The following is a 20,468-nucleotide window of genomic DNA, read 5'->3' on the forward strand; positions in this document are numbered from 1 at the left end:
TTATAGCTTTGCTATATTGAAGCCAGAACAGTTGTACATTAAGGGCTAAGCCATGTTTTACCTTCACAAACCCAGCACAAAAGCTAAACAAGTTAAGAGAAACAACACTGACATGGTTGAGAAAGATCTTAAACAAAACTTTCACGCTGCTGACCTATCCCCAACTAAACTGGTTCCAGTCCTTACAGAGGCAGAGGTGAGGAGAGCCAACCAGTTCTACCCAGCTGCTGTTTTCAAGATTAAAAAGTGCAAAACAAACACAATTGTGTCTCACAATTAAAAAAAAAAAGGCAATTTTTTTGTTGTTGCTAACACAGAGAACTACAGCTTCAGCCTGCATCTTGCACAGCAGCTGCCAATGTTAAAGAGCAAACCTTGAATTAACTTGGGCATTTTCCTGCCCCAGAATTCCTTTAGTTAGAAAACAAAGTGTATTTATAAATACAAATTATCTGGGTAGGGAACAATTAAACTTCATTAGCACACTAAGCCTGAAATTTAGAAGCTGCTGGGACATGAACTCAATAAAATAATGAGAAATTAATATAATGTACATAATTAAATCAATTTATGTCCCCACTACAAGAGGAGCAAGAGTAAATGCAAGAGAGCAGGCAAGGCAGGGAAAGGGATTTCTCCCTCCTTTCTCCCCCAGCCTGTCTGTGCATGCAGGAGCCCAACACAAGGACAGATTCACTGTCTCTATTCTGGCAGCTCTTGCTGTTTGTGCTTTTCAACACAGCAGCCAAAGCACAGAAAAGCCCCTGCCTCCTTTTTCCTAAGTTATAGAATAGGGAATAAAGCTACAGAGCTCAGCAGGTGGATCCAAGTGCAGGTGTTTGTATTGTTTTTTTATCACAGTATTGCCTAAGGACCAACAGAACAGGGGCTCCATGTGCAGGATATTATTCACAGACAGTAGCACCTGAAACTACTTCACTCCCCCCTTCCCTAAATCAAAGACACTTCATGTTTGCACAGGACTTGACTATGGAAAAAATCCCTCCTTGGAAAAGCACTTCATACAAGTGCCTCCATGCCTTCCCCAACTGAAAGCACTGTTTCTAAGGCTGCAAAATAGCTTTCCATACATAAAAAGATGAGTCAACACCTCACTATGGGAATCCCACATCAGGTGATTGCATTCTCACTCACTCATGCACATCCACCCTTATTTTTGTTTGGAGATAATTCCTTCTGAATTCAAAGGGGGCTGTATGGGACAAGTCAAGGGCAGAGCTGGACTCAGTCCGTGTCCTGCCTCCTCTCCCATCTCCAGACAGATTTAATACACACAGATCCCAAACTTCCCTCCAAACAAATCTGTCATCCTTGCCCCCACAAACAGCAGCCACTCTGCCACCAGTAGCATTGTTGGGTCACACATTTCCATCTGATTCTTGAGGAAGGGAAAAAAGCCATTTCCCCTACCCTGCTCCAAGGAATTCCTTTTGGTTTCACTGCAGACCACTAATGTTAGAGCATGTGTCACCACCATGAAGGCACATTGTTATAAAGGTGGATTTAATGAATTCTTTCACATCTTCAAATAAAGATTTCAAAATGTGACTTGAGAAAAAATTATCTTGCACTGTAAAATTCAAAAACACTTTTTTTTTCCCACTTGGATTATTTAGTTAGCTAGTTATTAAAATATGTAGCAATTTCTGTGACTTCACCAAAGGCACCCAGCTCATTCAACAGCACAGAGAGACATCCCAACCCCACTGGTATTAGAGAGCTCCTCATGGCACACAAACCACATCATTTCAGGAGATCCTTTTCTTTCCAAATCCAACTGTTCCCCACTGGCCTTACTGTAAGGACAGCTGACTGTGGAAGCAGGACACCATTCTCTGTACATCTTTCACTGGCCAACACATTCTATGTGGCTTTCTCCAAATGAGCAAAGCACCAAAGCACCTCCTTAACTCGCCCTCAAAGCAGGGTCAAAACAGATGGCACTGTTTTCTTAAATTAGGAGCCTTAAACAGGCAATTTTGCATTTGTATGTGTATTATGCATGCAGATATGCTACCTATATAAACTATTTTTAAAAATCACATCCATACATTTGTTCAATACTTGAGTTTGTCTGAAGACAGCAGCTTCACATGAGAGCTAAACAAATGGTGTGATGTTGCTGCTTCTTCTCTTCACACCAGGGCTGCACAGCCTCTGCAATCTGTATTCTACTTCATACACTCACTAAAACATTTCCTTCTGGATTTGAGTTTCTATCTTGAGAACATGTGATCAGGATGAAGATACCAATAGAAAATGCCCAAGGATTTACACATGGACATACAACAGGGAAAACTATCAGTAATGCCAAGCAGGAACAATGAAGTCTCCTGGTCTTTGACACCAATAAATATTAGAATGTTCATTTTCATTTCATGGACAGTGGTTTTATCTGTTGTCCTTCTCTTTAATTCCCATGAAATATTAAACAAAAGGCCCAGTCTCTGAGCAGTCTAGAACACCACATTTTTGGGGGAAGCAAACAATAAAGCATCTGCATGTTTTGGCACCATCAAAGCACAAGCAGCACTACAGGCCCTCATGTCCAAGGACTTCAGGATCACACTAAAAATGCTTTTGGTACATTGCAGAAAACAAGCAGAGGTTCCTCCCCAGAAAGCTGTTAAGATATTTATCAACTAAATTACACTGACTGGGAACTGAGTGTTTGTTTTGGACAGAGTGTCTTCAAAGGGTACCGGATTTGTGCCCAATCCTGCATTCCTCACACATGCACACACTCACTTCATGCAGGGAGGATGGCAGACAAGGAATCAGCCCTCTGGGACACTGAAGGATGAAAATGCCTCACAACATTAGCATAACTTGATGGTGCTGCTCACTTTTTTAGCTTGGCTGGCAAGGCAGCAAACAAAACAGATTAAAGGAACAGCTATTTTCACAAGCAGGAACACAAGATATTCTCTCAAAATTTTAGATTCTGCTGAGCATTACAAAAATGTGCAGAACTTTAGATATGCAGCTATTAATCATTTCAGTAAAAAGACCCCCAAACTTTATGGCTTTTGCTGTTGACTAGGAGTATTACAGAATGAGTTACTACCATTCTTTACAAAGCCTATTTTTAGTAGATAGACTCATTAAACAGTATCAAACACTTAGAATTTCTAACCTTGAGCTTTTATAACCAAGATGTTTCTGTTGTTTCAAGTAATAAAACAACAATCCTCTCTATTATGGAAGAAACAGTTTCAATTAAAAAATGTATGTATGAAGTACATGAGTATGAGTGTATGAAGTAGAATAATACAGTCTTCAATACATAGCTAAGACTTGAACCACAGACAACAGGAGTGGAGAGAATCAGCAAAAATTATGTTTTCACTTGTTCCTCAATTTCAATGTCAGAGGGAAATTTACTTATAGAAGTGGAATGACTTGATTTATGGGGAGGGAATATTAAAAAACAGAAAACACACACATGAGAAATCTTACAGAATGACATCTAGTTTTTTAAATCAAAGATGCTTCTAGAAACATTCCTGGGCTTCTGGCTTAGCTTGGATTAGACAATTTGATATTCTCAAGCAGGGGTTCTTGAAGTGAGACAAGAATAAACCTGTTTATTTCACAACCTTCAGTACATTTAACAAGTCACAGTGGTTTCTGCTGAGCAGCCAAGAGCTCATCAATGACTTGCAGCTGGCCACTGCAGCTTTATTTTCTGGGCTGAGGGACCCATAGACACAGGTTCTTCCTGGAGTCTGCAGCAGCCATGACCTCTGAGATCCAAAAGAGTCAAAAGAACCCAGAAAAAGCCATTTTTTGCCATATTACAGGATAAGGAGCAAAAGCAGAGCAAAGAGAAATTTGACTTCAGTAACACCGAGCACCTCTGAGAGCCTCAGAATAAAGGAGCTTAAAAGATCAGTAGGGAGTTAGGGATAAAACTCAGTCAAATTTTCCTTTTCACACCTCAGCTTCAGGAATCCATAAATCCTTATTCAAGTACTTGCAGTAGCTGCTGCCTATGTTTTTTGGGCCATCTCCTCCCTGACTGCCAAATAAAAGAGGCAGCTGGGAGAAGGAAGAATCCTGTCCAGATTCTGTCAAGTTCTACCAGTGGGGATTTTGCTGTCCTTACCTTGTGAGGAGACCACTTCAGAGCGCTCTCAAAACCTTATTTGGCCAAAAACCCCACCCAATGGGTCTTGTCTTCAACTAGTAAATAAACAGGTCTCACAGGCAGCCCATGTGCCATGCAGAGACTACAGCTCATCATGGCAATAGGACACAGCCTTCAGGCAGGAGCCACGACTCTATCAGATTCAGATGGGAAGTGCTCAATTCAGGTGAGAATTTTGGGGTTTTAAACACTGCTGATAAGCTATCTGCAGTCATCTGCAGCTCCCTTCTCTTCAGCCCAGTCACACTGTGACATAAAATCTCAGAGATTGCTTTGCTAACATTTCATTTTTTTCAAATCAGGACTCCAGAGAACTGATCTGAACTCCCTCCTTTAAGCAACAAAGCAAAAGCAAAAAGACTCTGGTGCTCTGCCTATATCTGTGTTATGTCAATTCTCAGCATCATCTGCCAAGCCTCTGAGAACACAATCCTCCTTCTAGACTGTTTATATCTTTTGGGAAAAGGATGCACGCACACCACTTCTGTTTCATTTTTGTTTTGTCAGACAAGTTCTGCTCCATATTGCAGAAAAGAGGAGGTTAAATGAGCCCAGACATCTCAAAAATTCAGGAGACATTCAGGCACAGTTTACCCTATTTTCCAAACTCCCATGTACATACTCTGCTATACAGACCAGGTCCTCCCAGCTGCACCAGAAATAAAGCAGACCAGGTAGTGGCTGAACAACAGCCCTGACTGACTGGGATTTCTGAAGGAAAAAAAAAAGACATACTGAGTCAATTAATAATAAATATTTCCACCACCCATTGTGTTTCAACATCTCAACTACAAAACCATTTCAAGGGGCTTGGACCTGACAAGAGAATTTGCAGCAAGCTAAAACTTAAATCACTTTTATCCAGTACAGATGAGCCTTTCTTTTTCCCCTAGGGAAAAAAAAAAATTAGAGAAACTTTTATGTTATTAACTCTAGATAGTATAGAAAAAATATTTCTATGAGTATTTAAATAAAAGTGGTTTTTTCCTGACATAGTTCTGCCTAGTCAATTAAGGACACAATCACAAAAATGTGTCTTACAGCACCATTCTGCCAGTTTGGCCAAACAACAGGCCAGTACTTGAGAGGCCAATTCTTGACACTCCAAGAGCAGCTGTGTGGCATTGAGAAATAAGGGCTTTCACAATGACTAGGCACACCAAAACCGACCCAGGATTTACTCAGTGTACCAGAACAACAACTCCAAATCCATTATGGTCTACTGGGCAAACACATGCACTAAAATAATAATTCAACTGTGTCAATAACCTTTGCTATTATGCTTTATTCTCCTTCAGTGAGAACTCTGCAAGTTTTCAGAGTTCTCAGCAAATATCAAATTAAATAGTTTATTAGGATTGCCCACAGCACACCTGAACTTAAGTCACAATTACGAAATCTGCCAAGCCTGTCCCTTTTTAGACACAATCCAGCTCCACGTCACCCATTGTCTCACAGGACAAACATATTTGTCATTAACAAGTGTTGAGATCTCACACCAGACTCCACATGAGAAATGTTGCCCCCCTTAGCCCTCCATATCCATTCCTTGCCTCATGAGAAAGTCCTGCACTATGTGGATGAGCTGACAGATCTTACTAACCCAAGTACTCTAAGCATTCACTTGCTCCATCAAACACCTACATAAGCCAGAAATCACATGGGGAAAAAACTAAAATATAGACAACAAAAAATAAACACTTGGGGCTCCCAAAATAGTCACAACAAATCTTTAACTTGAAATCTTTTACTGGAACAAGACTTCTACCTTCTGTATTTTCAACACATTTTAACAGGGCAACAACAGCATGTAGGAACAAGACAAGGAAATGTGGCTTTATGGTAAAAGGGGAAAAACATTAAAAGGTATTTGTGGCATGATGGGATATCCTGACCACATTACTGAGGGCTTGTCACGAGACACTCCCATATTTCAAGTCTAATCTCAGAGTAGGAAGATAAAATTGATAAGACACATCTGTCAGAGAGCCAGGCATACGACCAAGGTCTTCCAAAATACAACAATGATTTGGGGTCTCAATGGGAAATATGCAAGGCTTTGAAAGTCTGTCAAAAATCAAAACCTTGACCCATCTTTCACAAAGATACCATTGAGTGATCTACAAATGTTGGCTCATCTCTCCTGGGTATTGGGAGGAACCAAGCCAAATTCCTGCCAAGAGCAGAGACTTGTATTTGACTTGAAGCATGAAAAGTACACAGTCCAGTTTCCTCAAGCTATTCAAATACAGAGACAGTGTGGGTGTATGCACACACAATTAAAAACAACTGAAAAAACAGCCTGGTGGAGCAATAACTGCATCAGCCATGTCCTGGATAGCTCTGAAACCCCTATCGGTGCTCAAAAAACAAAGTGTAACAAAGTGATGTCCTCCCTACCACTAAACTTCCTTAGTTTGAAGTGACTGAAAGAACAAGTTGCCATGACCAAGTGGGAGCTCCTGCATAAATCTTGGTTTATGATACAATAAAATCAAGTGTTTCTTTTTATTTAATTACAAATGAACGGCCAAACTCAAAGGTTAAGACATCATCTGCCATTCTGATAAGCAGCAGAAGTCCCAACAAGCCTGAGTTTATATATTCAGCTTGAGAACAGCAGAAGTGTATCCCTGCATGTTAAGTCAGCACCAGCAGCAGAGAAGCTGCTGTAACCTCACTGCTGCGCACTGTCCTTCCCCTGCTGTCCTCTCCCCCAGGCCAGGATAACATTTGTGCAGCCACACAGTTATTTCTGGGTTATTTCTCAGCCAAATAAACTCTCCCATTGGGTGCACCACACAGGCAGGGCACAGTTTGAACAAGATCCCTGAACTGAGATCCCAGGGATTTCCACTGGGTGGGAGGGCATAAAAAGCTGTTCTTCTCTCTGTTTATTAGAATTTCTCCTTCCCTCCTCCAAAGCTTTTGGAGCATACTCAGCTAGTTTATCTTGATCCAAAAGTATAAGGAGAGAAAAAAAGACCCAAAAAGTGTCCATCATTATTTCAGGGTACCCTACAAGTTGCTTGATCAACACACCTCTAAAAAGCTGAGTCAATGAACAGTTAAAACACAAGCAATGCAATAATACATGGGGTAGCAGACAGAGGGTAAATACTATTTTTTAGACTTGCTAAAAATAAGACAGCCAAAAGACCATGACAAATTATTTCAGAATACTTTACACAAAGCACACAAGATTACTTTACAGCCAAGCCCTTCCACAACAACAGAAACAGAAAGCAACACAACTGAAAAAAATGAATTAAGTCATGCATTTGAAACAAGTCAGAGAGTCACTGGGAGCTCATCACTTAAAGAGCATCAAGCAGAGAAAATGACAGCCCTAAACCAATTAAATAGCACCTCATGGTCCCCCTGCCATGTGGGACAGTCAGGAAAAGGCACCTGACACCCAAGGTGGCAGCAGAAGAGCTGCTGGTGTTTCAAAGTCACCAGCAGGAGGTGAGGTTTAACCTGAAGTGACCAGTGTGGTTCTGGTCAATCACACTCAAAACAGATGAGTTCATCCTATGAATGCACAATTAGATAACCACAAGATTAGGAAGATTGGCTTTTCAGGAAAAACAGCAGAAAAAGCTACTGAACTATAAGAAGTCCAACCAATAGAGTAGAACTTCATACTGGAAATTGTATTTCTCATCAGTCACAACAGTGGGGGTCTGGAATCAGAATCAACAGGAGTAACAGGACAAAAATTAGTTAAAAAAATTAATATTACTTAGTTTTAAAAAGTTTTGTAAGTTAACAAGAGGAGGATTTGATGACCTGACAGCCTTCAATAGGTAACCAGATTTGGTAGAGATGATGTCTCCACTCATATCTATAGTCCTGGTTACCCTGAAACAATAATAGCTTAGGAAGGAAAACAAAGGAGAGAGAAAAGCTAAAACTATGTGCATCTTAGAACATCTGGGCGATGCTTGTCTTCCTTTAAAATTTTTTTTTCAGTATTCAATCATCTGCTCCTTCTGCTCATAACACTAATCACTCTCAGCCATCAGTCTGAAGCAGCCTTCCAAAATTCAACAGAGATTAAAATTCTTCTATCTAAAAGCAAGCAATTTATCTAATTTGGCATAACCCTTAATACATGTATGTCAGAGACCCAATTCACTTCACTTGGATTTACTTGGATCAATTTTTTTTACATGGTGGAAAGAGAACAGGTAAGATCACACCATTCTGCCTGTCCTTAATAGCCAATACAACACACAGAAGAAATTGGAGTAAGAATCCCCAGCTTGTCTTACTTCAGACAGAACATGCAATTTGTCATGGAGATATATGTGACTAGCAGAAATCCTAATATATTCTGCTGTAAAAAATCCTTTCTGCAGCAAAAGGTGGTGGTCATCCTCAACAAATCATCCTTCCCTCCTCTCCAGCCCAATACAGGCTCAGGGAACTTGGTGCTTTTCAAGGCTGCTGCCTTTCAGTGAGACCAAAAGCCCCAGCAGCCTTTGAAAATACTATAAAGACTCAGTAATATTTTTGCTGTTGAAATCACATGGGTTTTCTGGACTAATGAAGGTAATTTTACATCATATCACAATTCCCTACTGAAATGTCAGTTGATTAGGACATCATTTATTCCCTGCCCTAAAGCACCATTTAGAATGACTTGCTAAATCTCTGTTGGCTTTACTACTGCAATTTGAATAGCTGGACATCAGAGAAGGAAGAATGATCTCTATGAACCCCTTTAATACCTCACAGAGCAGAGCTCAAATTATTCTGAACAGTAAGATGCAGAAAGACAAAAGATGCAACAATAAAGTAACACTTTATTGCCATCTTTTATCCAAACTCAGACTCAATCCTTCAAGAAATAAGCCTAGGCAAGTATGTTTTTAAAAGAAATATTTTGGCAAATCTACTTTCTTTTTGAACCTTAAGTTAAAGGAGATGTAAAGAATGAACCCAAAAGCAAGTAAAGCATTTCCTGTTGGAATGAGTGTCTCCTTTAGGAGTGGCTGTGCTACCTGCTGCTGAAGCTCATTCACATCCCATCACCTCCCAGCACCTTTGATCCACTGCTGATCTTCAGCATCCCAGGCACCTCCTCAGGCTCTGTGCCTGCACTCCCTGAAACTGCACCACTGGCACACACAAGTGCCTCAAATTACAGCTTTAGCTTTCATTTCTGTAGCCCAACAGATTTTTATGGCACTTTCTTTAAATGCTTCTTTCTCTCCCTAATCTTAATTTTCCCCATTGTAAATGCAAGGACAATATTCACTAGAAAAACCCCAGAGCAGCAATTCTGTTTCCCCACCTCCCTGGTCTCATTTGGGAATCTCCCACTTCCTACCAATTTTTAAGGGTCATTCCTCACTTCATTTTCACATAATCCCCAAACAACCATTATCACATCTTTTCTCAGCATGAGATAAAATATAGACTGTGCTTCATAAACAGTGGAGACCTTAAGATTACATTCTTGGTGGGACACAGCATGATAAATATTTCAGGGATGTCTTGAAATACCCTACAATATCCAACACGTGGCCAGTGAAACAAAACTCAAAAAAACAAGTATATTTTGACTTATTAGAAACAAATAAAAAGAAAAAAGAAAAACACACCAAAACCTCCTTCCTCCATCCCACCCTGACCATTGAGCAGGTCAGGTTTCAATTTCCTTTCTAAGGGTGGCAGAAATCCTGACCTACTTAAAGCATGATAGGGAACTCTTTTTTTTTTTTTTTTTTTTTTTTTGCATTTTAAACTTAATCATTCAAAAAAATGCTTTTTCTTCAAGCTCAAAAGAAAAAAAAGGCAACTGCTATTCTAGCACATTAAACCACTTGGTGAATGTCATGCCAACCTTTTGAAGCTAAACTGTAAGATCATATTCAATGCGGCTACCTTTAGGTATTAAAAATAAGGAGAACATATCAAGAACATATCAGGCCTTCATTAGCTGTGCTGGCATCTCAATCATTTCCTACAGATTGTGGGAAATAAAAACCCAGCCCTACCCCAGTGAATTTGAAGGGAGCTTCACAGGTTATCAAACACAAAGAACAAAGTGAGCAAACACATTACTCACCATTGCAAAGACATAACACGAGCTGCTCTCTCAGAGCTGCAGCACATTTCAAAGAATATTATCACAATAAAAATTTGTGATGCAAATGTATTCCTTCAGTGTTTGTTAGTAGGAAAAGCAACGAGGAGAATCAGTTGCACAGAGGGAGCAGAAGCGAGACAACTCATATTAACAGAGGATCAAAAAGATAAAAGCAAAAAACTTGTAACAAAATACATTCTGTTCTTGTTAGTATTTCTCTCAGTGCCCATTCTGCCACAAACCACACAAAGCAGAACACCCCAGTGAAGTTACCCAGCAGAGGATGCAGATGCTGGGACAAGAGGAAGGAGGACACACAGCTGCCTCCCCACACTGCTGAGATGATCATGATCAAATTGTTGTCAAATGATTTGAAGTCAGATAAATACCCACAGAGCTGTTCTTCATTATGTGAAGTTCCTCCCATGTACAGCACATTCAGAGTACAGATTGTTGGGATTTTGTGTGCTCCTTGTTTTTATGTGTGGAAATAGCCTGGAGGAGTATTTTTGAATGCCTGTTTTAGCATAAATTCCACCTGCCACCCTCTGTGGGACTGGTCTAACTTCCTCATTTTGCAGAGTATTTTTGTTCATTCCTATCTCTGTGTAATGTTAATGGGAAAGACAAGAGTTCTCCATTTCCATTCACTACTTCAGCTGTAAATATCACACAGACAACCAAGCCCCACCATTATCCATGGCTACAACCCTGTGCTTTGTGCCACCAGAGCCCACTGCTCCCCCTGATTAATTGAAAACCCATTGAAAACAAGTAAGGGAAAGGAAATGTGGCCCAAGATTCAGATGATCAGTTGCAGACAATATTTGAGCTGATCTGTTTTATCCAAACATCAGCTGAGGAGCACTCCACAATGCTGCATGTTCTCTCATAATAAACCACACTGCTCCATAATTATACAGGATCTGTGCACATATTCAAAAGCAGTATTTATTTAGGCTCACAACTGTATTAAATGCCATGTGTAAAGAACATTGTTCCTAGCCTGAGAAAGTGTGTATGGTATTTTCCCTATCCATATAAATCACACACAATAAATGCTTGATATTATCTAGTGCCACTAAAGCAGTCAAATTAAAACAAATCAGGGGAGAACAACCCTGAGTACACAACTCTAGGAAGTTTGAAATACAGGATTTCATGCTTTTTATATGCTCTGAGTCTCAATCAAATTGTAAGCTGTACACAATAATGAAAAGGATTTTTTCACAACCACGCATTCAAAACACAAAAATTCAAATTCAATGCATCTATTTTACATGTGATTTTTTGATTCTACAGATCCTTCCAGAACACAATAGCCACTAGCAAAATCCATGGTGGCCAACAACTGGGAGATCCAGTGAAGACACAAAATAAAGCAAAGGATGAGTTTTTCAGAAATCAATGACCCCTCCAATTCCTGACATTTTGGGGTGCCCACGTAACACTGCCCACCTCTAACTTCCTTGACCAAAGCAAGCTGCATGTGTGCAAAATATTTCATTCTCTCTATCCAAAAATGACTCTCTAAGGGGATACCACACTGACAATCTACTGTTATCATGTTATGATGCTATTTTATATTCCTGCTATTTATAACACATTTTTGTTAATTTCTCTAAAGCTCTCAGATTCTTGTGAACTTCAGCTACATCCTTAACTTTCAATTTTAAAGGGTAATTCATGCTGCTTCCACCCCCTAAAACCACATGCAACATTTTGGAGAGATGTGTAAGGCATTCCATAGTTTATCATCATTTTCTCCAAGAAACATTAGGATGTTACAGAAAAGTGATCACCTTCCCTACTCTCACAAAGCCCATATGCCAAGTTTAGTGGTAAAAATAAAATAAAAGGGATCCAAAGATAAGGAAAAGATGGATTGCTTGTAGATACTGAAGATTGCACCCTGGCTATTGCACACAACAATTAAAGCCTCAAAAGAATCCAGTTAGGGACACAGGCTGTGGTCCATGAGTCACAGAGCCATTGTGCAACTCAGGTGCCTGAAAAGCAACTGCAGCTCAACTGAAAAAGCCATTTACAGCCTACCCAGGGCAGAAAACACCATAGTGGGTGTTTTCCTTGGAAAACCTTGTAAAACGAGTTTGGCGACACCCACTGCAGCACAACCTGAATCTAATGCACAAAGTTAACCAGTTCAACAAAATTCCCCCGTGAAAAAAAGTGCTAAAGGTGGTGATGGAAATCAGAAAGATCAGGCCACATTCCCAAGATGATTGAACCCAAGAGGGAAAGGCCTGCCCTGTCTGTCCAGGTGAAGCAGAACCATCACCTGCTGCCCTGCCACCAAGGGCAGCCCTCAGTTAACAGGGGCAGGGGGATGTCAGCCCCAAAACTGAACCCATCAACACACCCTCATTAGCTGGAAAACAAGCATTGCCCAGGTCACTAGACATAAATAAATGTGTACATTAATTCAGTGATTCTGGGGATATAATATTTTCCCCCTCCTTTCAGGAGGCATTTCAATGGCTCTTTATGCTTAGTGTCATATCTCAACCACTACAACATGCTGAGCCTTCAATACCATTTTGTATTAAAAATAGAATACATGACTCAGATGGTTTTAAGACATAGATGCTTACTCAAAAAAAATACACCACCCCAAAATATCACCTTAACATCAATATATATTACAATATATTGTAAAAAATTGTACAAAATATCACCTTAACATCAATATTATATTCAGCTTCCAGAACTGACAAGTACTCATCTGCAAAACTTCCAAGCAATACAACTGAGATATGTGTGAAATATTGGGGTTTCTGCAAAAATCAGTATTATTAAACACTGCAAGGAAACTTCCTTGACCAGCCCTTGAGTAGTTTTAAGGCAAGGGAATGCCAAGATGATCAATTTTCACCTTTTATCTCAAAGTGTTCTCATGGAACAAAGACTCTCTCCCACAAAGGAGTATTTCCTGCTGGTCATTCCCTCTTATCTGGTTGCTGAAGACCTTGACAATACTGACTGGAGCACTCTCACTTCTCAGGGCAGCTGCACTTAAACCACACAGACACAATCACACCCCACTGCTGCCCGGGCTGTACAGGTGGAATTAAATCTCAGTCAAATTCTCATAGGCTTTAAATGATAAACTGTTAAAACTGTGGGAACGTGCACAGAGGAGGCAGCTTAAACACAATACAGTTTAATTGCATTAAGATGTGAATGCACTAATAGGATAATGTATGTTTAGGTTCTGCTAGGGAGGCAGCAATTGTCACTCTGAGCACAAAGTCTGACAGCTCAAACTGTCACCAGCACCTGCCTCACAGAGTGAACAGTGAAAGACAAATCCATGGGATTTCTGCTCAGCAGCTTTTATCAAAACCAGATTCAAGTGAGGCTGAATGGTCTAATAAATGGCCAGGCCAAAAGAGGTTCTTTGGTTTTGACAATATACAATTAAGCCACTTTTCACATGCCCAAAATATCCATTTAACAGGCATGTTAACACTCAAGACTTCATCAATGATAAGCTAAAAATGTGTGGCTGAACAACAGCTCACAGCTTGTACATTCTCAGACATGACATGTCAAAATGTGAATATGTTCAGGTCTATCTTTCTATGAAAAAATGGGCCTAATCCTTCAGTCAGTGACTACTGGGAGAGGTGAAGTGCCTTCAAGGCACTCTGGAATTGAGGTCTCAAGGAAGAAGGGGAAACAAACCCTCAGTATTTGGTGGGCTTCAAGGAGGCCCCAGATTCAGCTCCATGGTCTTATTTGAACAGTCTCACAGGTATCACCAGTAAACAAAAAGCCTGTTCATTACTGTTTGCAAGACCAGGCCCCTCAAGACAATGGCCTACTGAAAGCAAACAAAAAACCACTACACAGAGGGGAGAAAAGGGAAAAAACCCAGAAAACAGACACTTGAGAAAACACTTATTACATGTACCAGATAAATCCCATATAGCTGGAGGTTTTGCTTTCCCTAGCAACACTGTGTGGGTCCAGGACAGCCCAACATTCACCTTTGCAAGAAGGCCCAGCACTGAGGCCATCATTATGCCACATATTGTAGAAAACTCACCAGGAACTACTTTTCACTTGTTCTTTGCTACAGACAAATACTCTCCAGTCTTTGTTCAAAAACAAATACTATAAAAACTAATTATTAGGTATTAGACTAATATTAGACTATTTAGACTTAGATTACTAAAAGGTAACCTGAACACTGATCCAGAAAAGTGAGAGCTTAAACTCTCAGCACAACAGACCACAACCTGCTCTGTTTCCACTCCAATACAAGCAATAATCTTTCCACTGCTAAAACCATAAGATTTCTCTCTTCCTGCTCTGCAGGAATGACTTGTGAACCATCAAATTCACATACAGCAGAAAAGTGAGGACAAGAACTGCTTTGCCCAAGGGCTGGTCCAAGACATGGAGTCTTTCACTCTGTGTTCTGGAGTCAAAAGTGTACATATTTGGGCACAGCACCAAAAGTGCAGACACTCACTCCTGCTTGTCCTCCCTGCAGATGACTTTGCTGCAAAGGTCACAGAGCAGAAACGCTTCCTCTGTGTTTCACAGGCTGCTGATGCCACGTGGGGAAAATGCGTCAAGGCAGTCACTCCCAGAGCATTAAGGAAAACCGGTTACCAGACAATAGCCTTCCTCAGCTCTGAGAGTGTTTACAAATGTGAGGAATGCCAGTGTGTCCTAGCATGCCAGCTTGAAAATAAGTCAAGCACCTGGCCCTTAGCACAAAAGGCTGACTCACCTGCACAGCATCTATTCTGCTTTGAAAAGACCCCATGTTTTACACTCCTGGGGACACAAAGTACTCTCATGACGCTGATGGGAGCTGGACTTTTCCTGCCCTTCTCTCCCTCTGCACACATCCTCAGCACAGACAAAGTTGTGGGATGGCTTCCCAAGCCAGGGGACAAGAAAGATGGGGACAAAGATGATTTGCATACATGTGATCTCTCTGATAATGCACAGACACCCCCTGACACCAGCTGCCTCCTCTGTTCCACGGGGAGAGGCGTGAAAAAAAACCACCACGGAGATAAGGAGCCACAAATACTTAAATCTATGCTCTATGAAGTTCTAATTCCAGTGTTATTTCCCATCCCATGCTGGAGCTCCACTGAAAACTCATGCATGAAACTGGGCAAGTACTGTAGGAGACACTGAATCAACTAACTCAGGAGGAAGCTGTTTCTTGTTCCTACTGTATCTTCACCTTCCCTGCCCAAACCTGTTCACTTTTTACACACAGCTCATCCAAGCCTTTTTCCTTTCCTTGCAGAGAACTGTGAGTTGGGACTCATGAAAGGTCTTCTGGCTACTACCAATGTAAACAATATCTAAAAAAAAAAAAAAAAGGAGAGAGAAGAGAAAAAGCAGCTTGGTGACAACAGCCATGACACATCAAATATCAAAGTTGCTTCACTGCCATTCCTATTACCTTCCAAACAGATTTTGCTTTGTATTACCTTCACTTTCATTTATGTAGAGAAGAAAAATAAGCCAAACAAAACCCATCATTCTTATGAAGGATCACATTGTGCACCCTCCTGAGTAATCTCTCATACCAGCTTTTCATTCACACTGGTGACAACATTACAAGTCCACTGTGAACCAAATCCCTGCACAAGTTTTGAAAGAACCATGAAAATATCTAAACAAGAAGAGATGTGAAAACTCTTCCCCCACTTCAAGAAGAAAGTTGTCTCCTCCCCAACACAGCTCTTTTCAAATTGCAACACTTTCAGTAATCCACAAGTGATCCTTTTATTTTCAGGAGCAAACTTTACATAACATGAAGAGGCAGCTTCTTGCCATTTGTTTAAGTGAAATCCCAATCCAAGCCACACCGTGTTTGAGCAAGAGACAAATGGAGCCTCTGCAAGCTCAGGTTGTCAACTAAAACAAACAGCTGAACTCCCACAGAAGGGACTGGGGAAATTGTGTGGGATCATGTGAGATCAAAGCTTTTTCTGCATGGCTGACACACACCTAGGGCACTTCAGGCTGCTGGAATGTTACCAGGACAGCACTCTCCTGGCACAGCACTGGAGTTACCAGCAAAGACACATGCAGCTACCTCAGACAGATTCATATATTTATTTTTACTGGTATCTAATAGGGCTACTACAAGTGCAAGGTCAAGTCTAGTCCTACAGTAGCTTATCCTATTTCAGATCTGCCCTGCAACCTCTACAACAACACATGTGCCCAGGAGCAGTACAAGGAGGTAATTCAGCTGATAACCAGTCTAAAATCCTACAAGGCATCACCTTCCTGAACTGATTCACCATTCAGTGCCAAAAAACAGGTTGGAACACGAGGATGGGACAGGTATGTGACACAGGGAACACCTGGATTTTAATTAGCTGGAGTAATCAGGGAGGCTCAAGTGGAAGTCAACACACTCCTGCAACCAGTAATTTTAATTTGTTCTCTTAACCACACCACTTCTCTTCCTGTTGTCCTTATACATAAAAGGCATCACCCAGTGATGTCTGATCACATCCAAAGCATAAAAATTTTACACCAACCTGGACAGTAACAAAGCTCATTTGTGCTGAAAACAGAGTCTGGGGAGAGCCATAACATTTTGGGCCCAAGTAATAAAAAAAACACTGGAAAGAGTACGACCACAGATGCCCAGCAAAGATAACACAAAATTTAAGACCTTCAAAGGTATCCCTGCACATGGTAGGGAGGTTGGTATTAGATGACCTTAAGGTCCATTCCAACTCCTTAACACTCTACGATAAAACTTGTAAAAATTCCAAAATTATGATGCACTGAAAAGCTGAAGTATCATTTCCCTAACTCAGGCAAACACCCTTTACTGGTGTACACCTTTACACCAGCAGCTACTCACGGGATTGGCACATTCTAAGTTTAACACCTGACATCAGGAGGCTTTCTGAAGGCTGGCTTTATTTGCTGGGGAAGCAGGCTGTGTATTTGAAGATGAAGTGTTGATGGAAAAGAAGTTCACAGAATCACAAGGTTGAAAAAGACCTTTAAGAACATTGAGTCCAACCCATGCCCAAACACCTCAATTAAACCATGGCACCAAGTGCCTCATCCAGTCTTTTTTTAAACACATCCAGGGATGGTGACTCCACCACCTCCATTCCCCTTTTAGCACATATAAAGATGTAGAGACCCCATAAAACCATTTTGATTTTTCTCATCAGTAAGATGAGGCAGCACTGCTTTAATATCACAGGAGAAATACGTAGGCACAAAAAGTTTTATATCAAGAAAGCTAAAGAAAAGGAAGAAATCAATGCTCCTCTTATTCATTGCATATGCTTGATATGTCCAAAAAGTAATGGATTAAAATATTGTGATTATAGCATAAAACACATCCTGCAAGATTAAAAATACCATTCCATGTCAATAACAGTACCCTACCATATAAACAGAGGAACCACACTAAGCCTGAGTCCTTATCTTGCAATTTTCTAACTTTTGGGTGCTAAACTCTAAAACAAAGCTTGGAATGTAGCTTTTATGCACTATCTATACATTCCTCAACAGAATCCAGGCAACAATATTCAATTTATCCTTGAAGAAACTAGAAAAATAATTCTGGAGCTATTAGGAAAGAAAAATAAGCAGAGTTTTATTAATGTAGTTGCTCCAATCTTGAACAAAAAAATGCTCTCTCATCATGAAATGAAGTTGGATTGGTATATTTATTACAGTCCCTAGTCAAAAGCTGACCTAGTCAAAGCCTGGCAAGTAGAAGGTCTGGTATCACTCAGAAGAAGGTGAGTGACAGCCATTTAAGATCTTTGAGCTGATCACATTTAAAGGGGCAGATGTGGACAAACCTCCACCTCTCCCTCATCTCATTCACCTTCAGCTTCTACTGTAAATAGTCCAAGCCAAATATGAGAAGTGACAATATTAGAACAAACTCCAAGTCTGGTGCTATCAACTTATCTTAAATAAACTGTTTGTCTGTGTTAAGTAAACTATTTAACAGAAAAACAACTGTCAGAAAAACTGATGTACATTTTTTTAGAAGTGAAAATAAATAGAAGAGGTTTGATCCTGAAAGTAATCATCACATGCAGATTTTCACTATTTCTATGGGCTACTTGCACATGTGAGGCTACTCTGGCACTCGAGCACCTGAAGAACTGAGCCAGTCTTTTAAAGCAACAGCCTTGTTAACACAGATCCTTCATCCACTCTTCTATGTACTGCTCTGCATTCCCAACAGCTGGAATTTGATTGTTTGTAATTAGCCACATTAATTCAGTAAATATGGGTATCAGTCCACAGTGGAAGTGTCTATCAGTGACACAGAGCTGTGGAATCTCCAGACCAGACCAGCACAGCAAACATTCACTTTCCTACTTCAGGACATGTCAGATTTAATCGCCCACACCAGATCTGATCTTGTTAGGAAGGAGTCTCTGAAAGCCCTGAGAATCATTTAGGAAAGCATTCAAAGGGCAAAGCAGCAGTGTTCTTGCAGGGAACTTTGATGCACTGGGGAACACTGCAGAGCAGGGATTCCACCCCACGGGTCCTGCTGCATTTCCCGCAGCTCCCTCCCCTGGGCAGAGCTCACCGAGGGCAGCAGGGGCAGAGCTCACCGAGGGCAGCAGGGGCACCACCCCAGCCCCATTCTGGCTCTCAGGGATGCCCCAAGCCTGAGCCAACGCTGGCAGTGCCAAGGACACTGCTCCAGAGCTGCACCTCCCAGGAGGTGCCAGCACAACACCTCCTCTTGGGCTGCGCCCAGGAGACACCACCAAGGACGAGAAGTTCTGAGTCTCACTAAAGGAATAAAAGTGTGGGGCTGCTTCACACACCTGAAGCAGCAGTTCAGGATATCCATATAATGTGCTCAGCATACTGCTTCCATTTGTGAAGCTGCTAAAAAGTGTTTATAAAAATATATATGGAAAAACGTCCTGCTGGTGTAATGCTCCAAGCAAATCAATGTAAGAAAATAAGAACTGTCAGAAGAAATCAGGATACAAACGTGTGCCATGCAAGTGCAGCTTCCTCCTGGTACTAAACTAATATTTCTTTTGAAGGAAGTTAATAGATGAAACAAAAAATTGCACATTGCCAAGAATGGTATTCATCCCATCCTCTCTTTCTACATTACTCTCTGTATTATTACAAAGGCAATATTATGTGTAGTAGAGAATGTTTCTGGTTATTAAATTTTATGTTTCTCTACTCAGTGGCATCACATTCTATGTGGCCTTTTTCTGCAATTAACATCCAAAACACAAATTAAATATTTATGGATAAATGTCAATTACAATTATGAGAAACAGTAAAAGGACCATAAATTAAATAATGCAGATAGAATAATAAAGTATTTTCATATGACCAAAACAATGTTTCAGTGTTAATGCTTTCTTATTTGAATTGAAAAATGTAATTATGTACTCATAGGTGCCATTATTGCATAAAATTTGGTAGACAATACTATTTTTTCAGCATTATGATTAACTCCCAGTAAGAAAAAGCCAAGCAAGCCTGGTTGCTTCTTCCAGCAGTGCAACATTATTGGATGCTTCATAGGTATCTCCAGTATGGGACTGTCCAGAGTGCACTACACAGCTATTCCTAGACCATTTCCATCTTCTGTAACTAATTATCCACAATACTACATTTTGCTCAGTATTACCAGCTCTCCCACACATCCAAAATATTTTCCCACTATTGTACTTTTTAACTAAGGAACTAACCCCAGGCTTGCTAAGAAATTTAAAATAAAAAAAATTAAAAATGCAAATACTTCAATGTGACACTGGGATAATCACCTTGTTGTTTTAAGGTCATTGCTTCTGCTTGCTGATGCTGGTTTTTACAAAAAAAGGGTCAGAAACAAAACATTTTTACCAAATTACCAAAAGCAGCCAAAAGTCATCAGTGACAACTTAAGGAATTGTAAATTACATGGGACACGCTGTTCACAAATAAATCAGATTTATGGTTATGTTCAGTTGTTCCTGTTACCTGGAATTAGAATTAGAAGCTCATTAAAAATGAATACATTTCAGAGAATGAAGAAGCACAGCATTGTATTGATGAAAGCTTCATTAAATTTTCAATGATAGAGCTGCTTCTATATTTGTGGAGGAAGGACACAGTAAAAAGAAGTTGGGACAATTCTCCTTCAAGCAACTTTGCATCTTTCTACTCTACCTAGAA

The 20,468-nt window shown here is 40.4% G+C and overlaps 1 protein-coding gene across 1 annotated transcript in view; it reads right to left on the reverse strand.

The window, feature by feature from the left end:
- MNAT1 (MNAT1 component of CDK activating kinase) overlaps window positions 1-20,468 on the reverse strand; it is a 119,689-nt gene that overhangs the window by 86,348 nt on the left and 12,873 nt on the right. The window lies entirely within an intron of this gene.

This window comes from Agelaius phoeniceus, chromosome 6 (assembly GCF_051311805.1).
Source record: "Agelaius phoeniceus isolate bAgePho1 chromosome 6, bAgePho1.hap1, whole genome shotgun sequence".
Classification (NCBI taxonomy): domain Eukaryota; kingdom Metazoa; phylum Chordata; class Aves; order Passeriformes; family Icteridae; genus Agelaius; species Agelaius phoeniceus.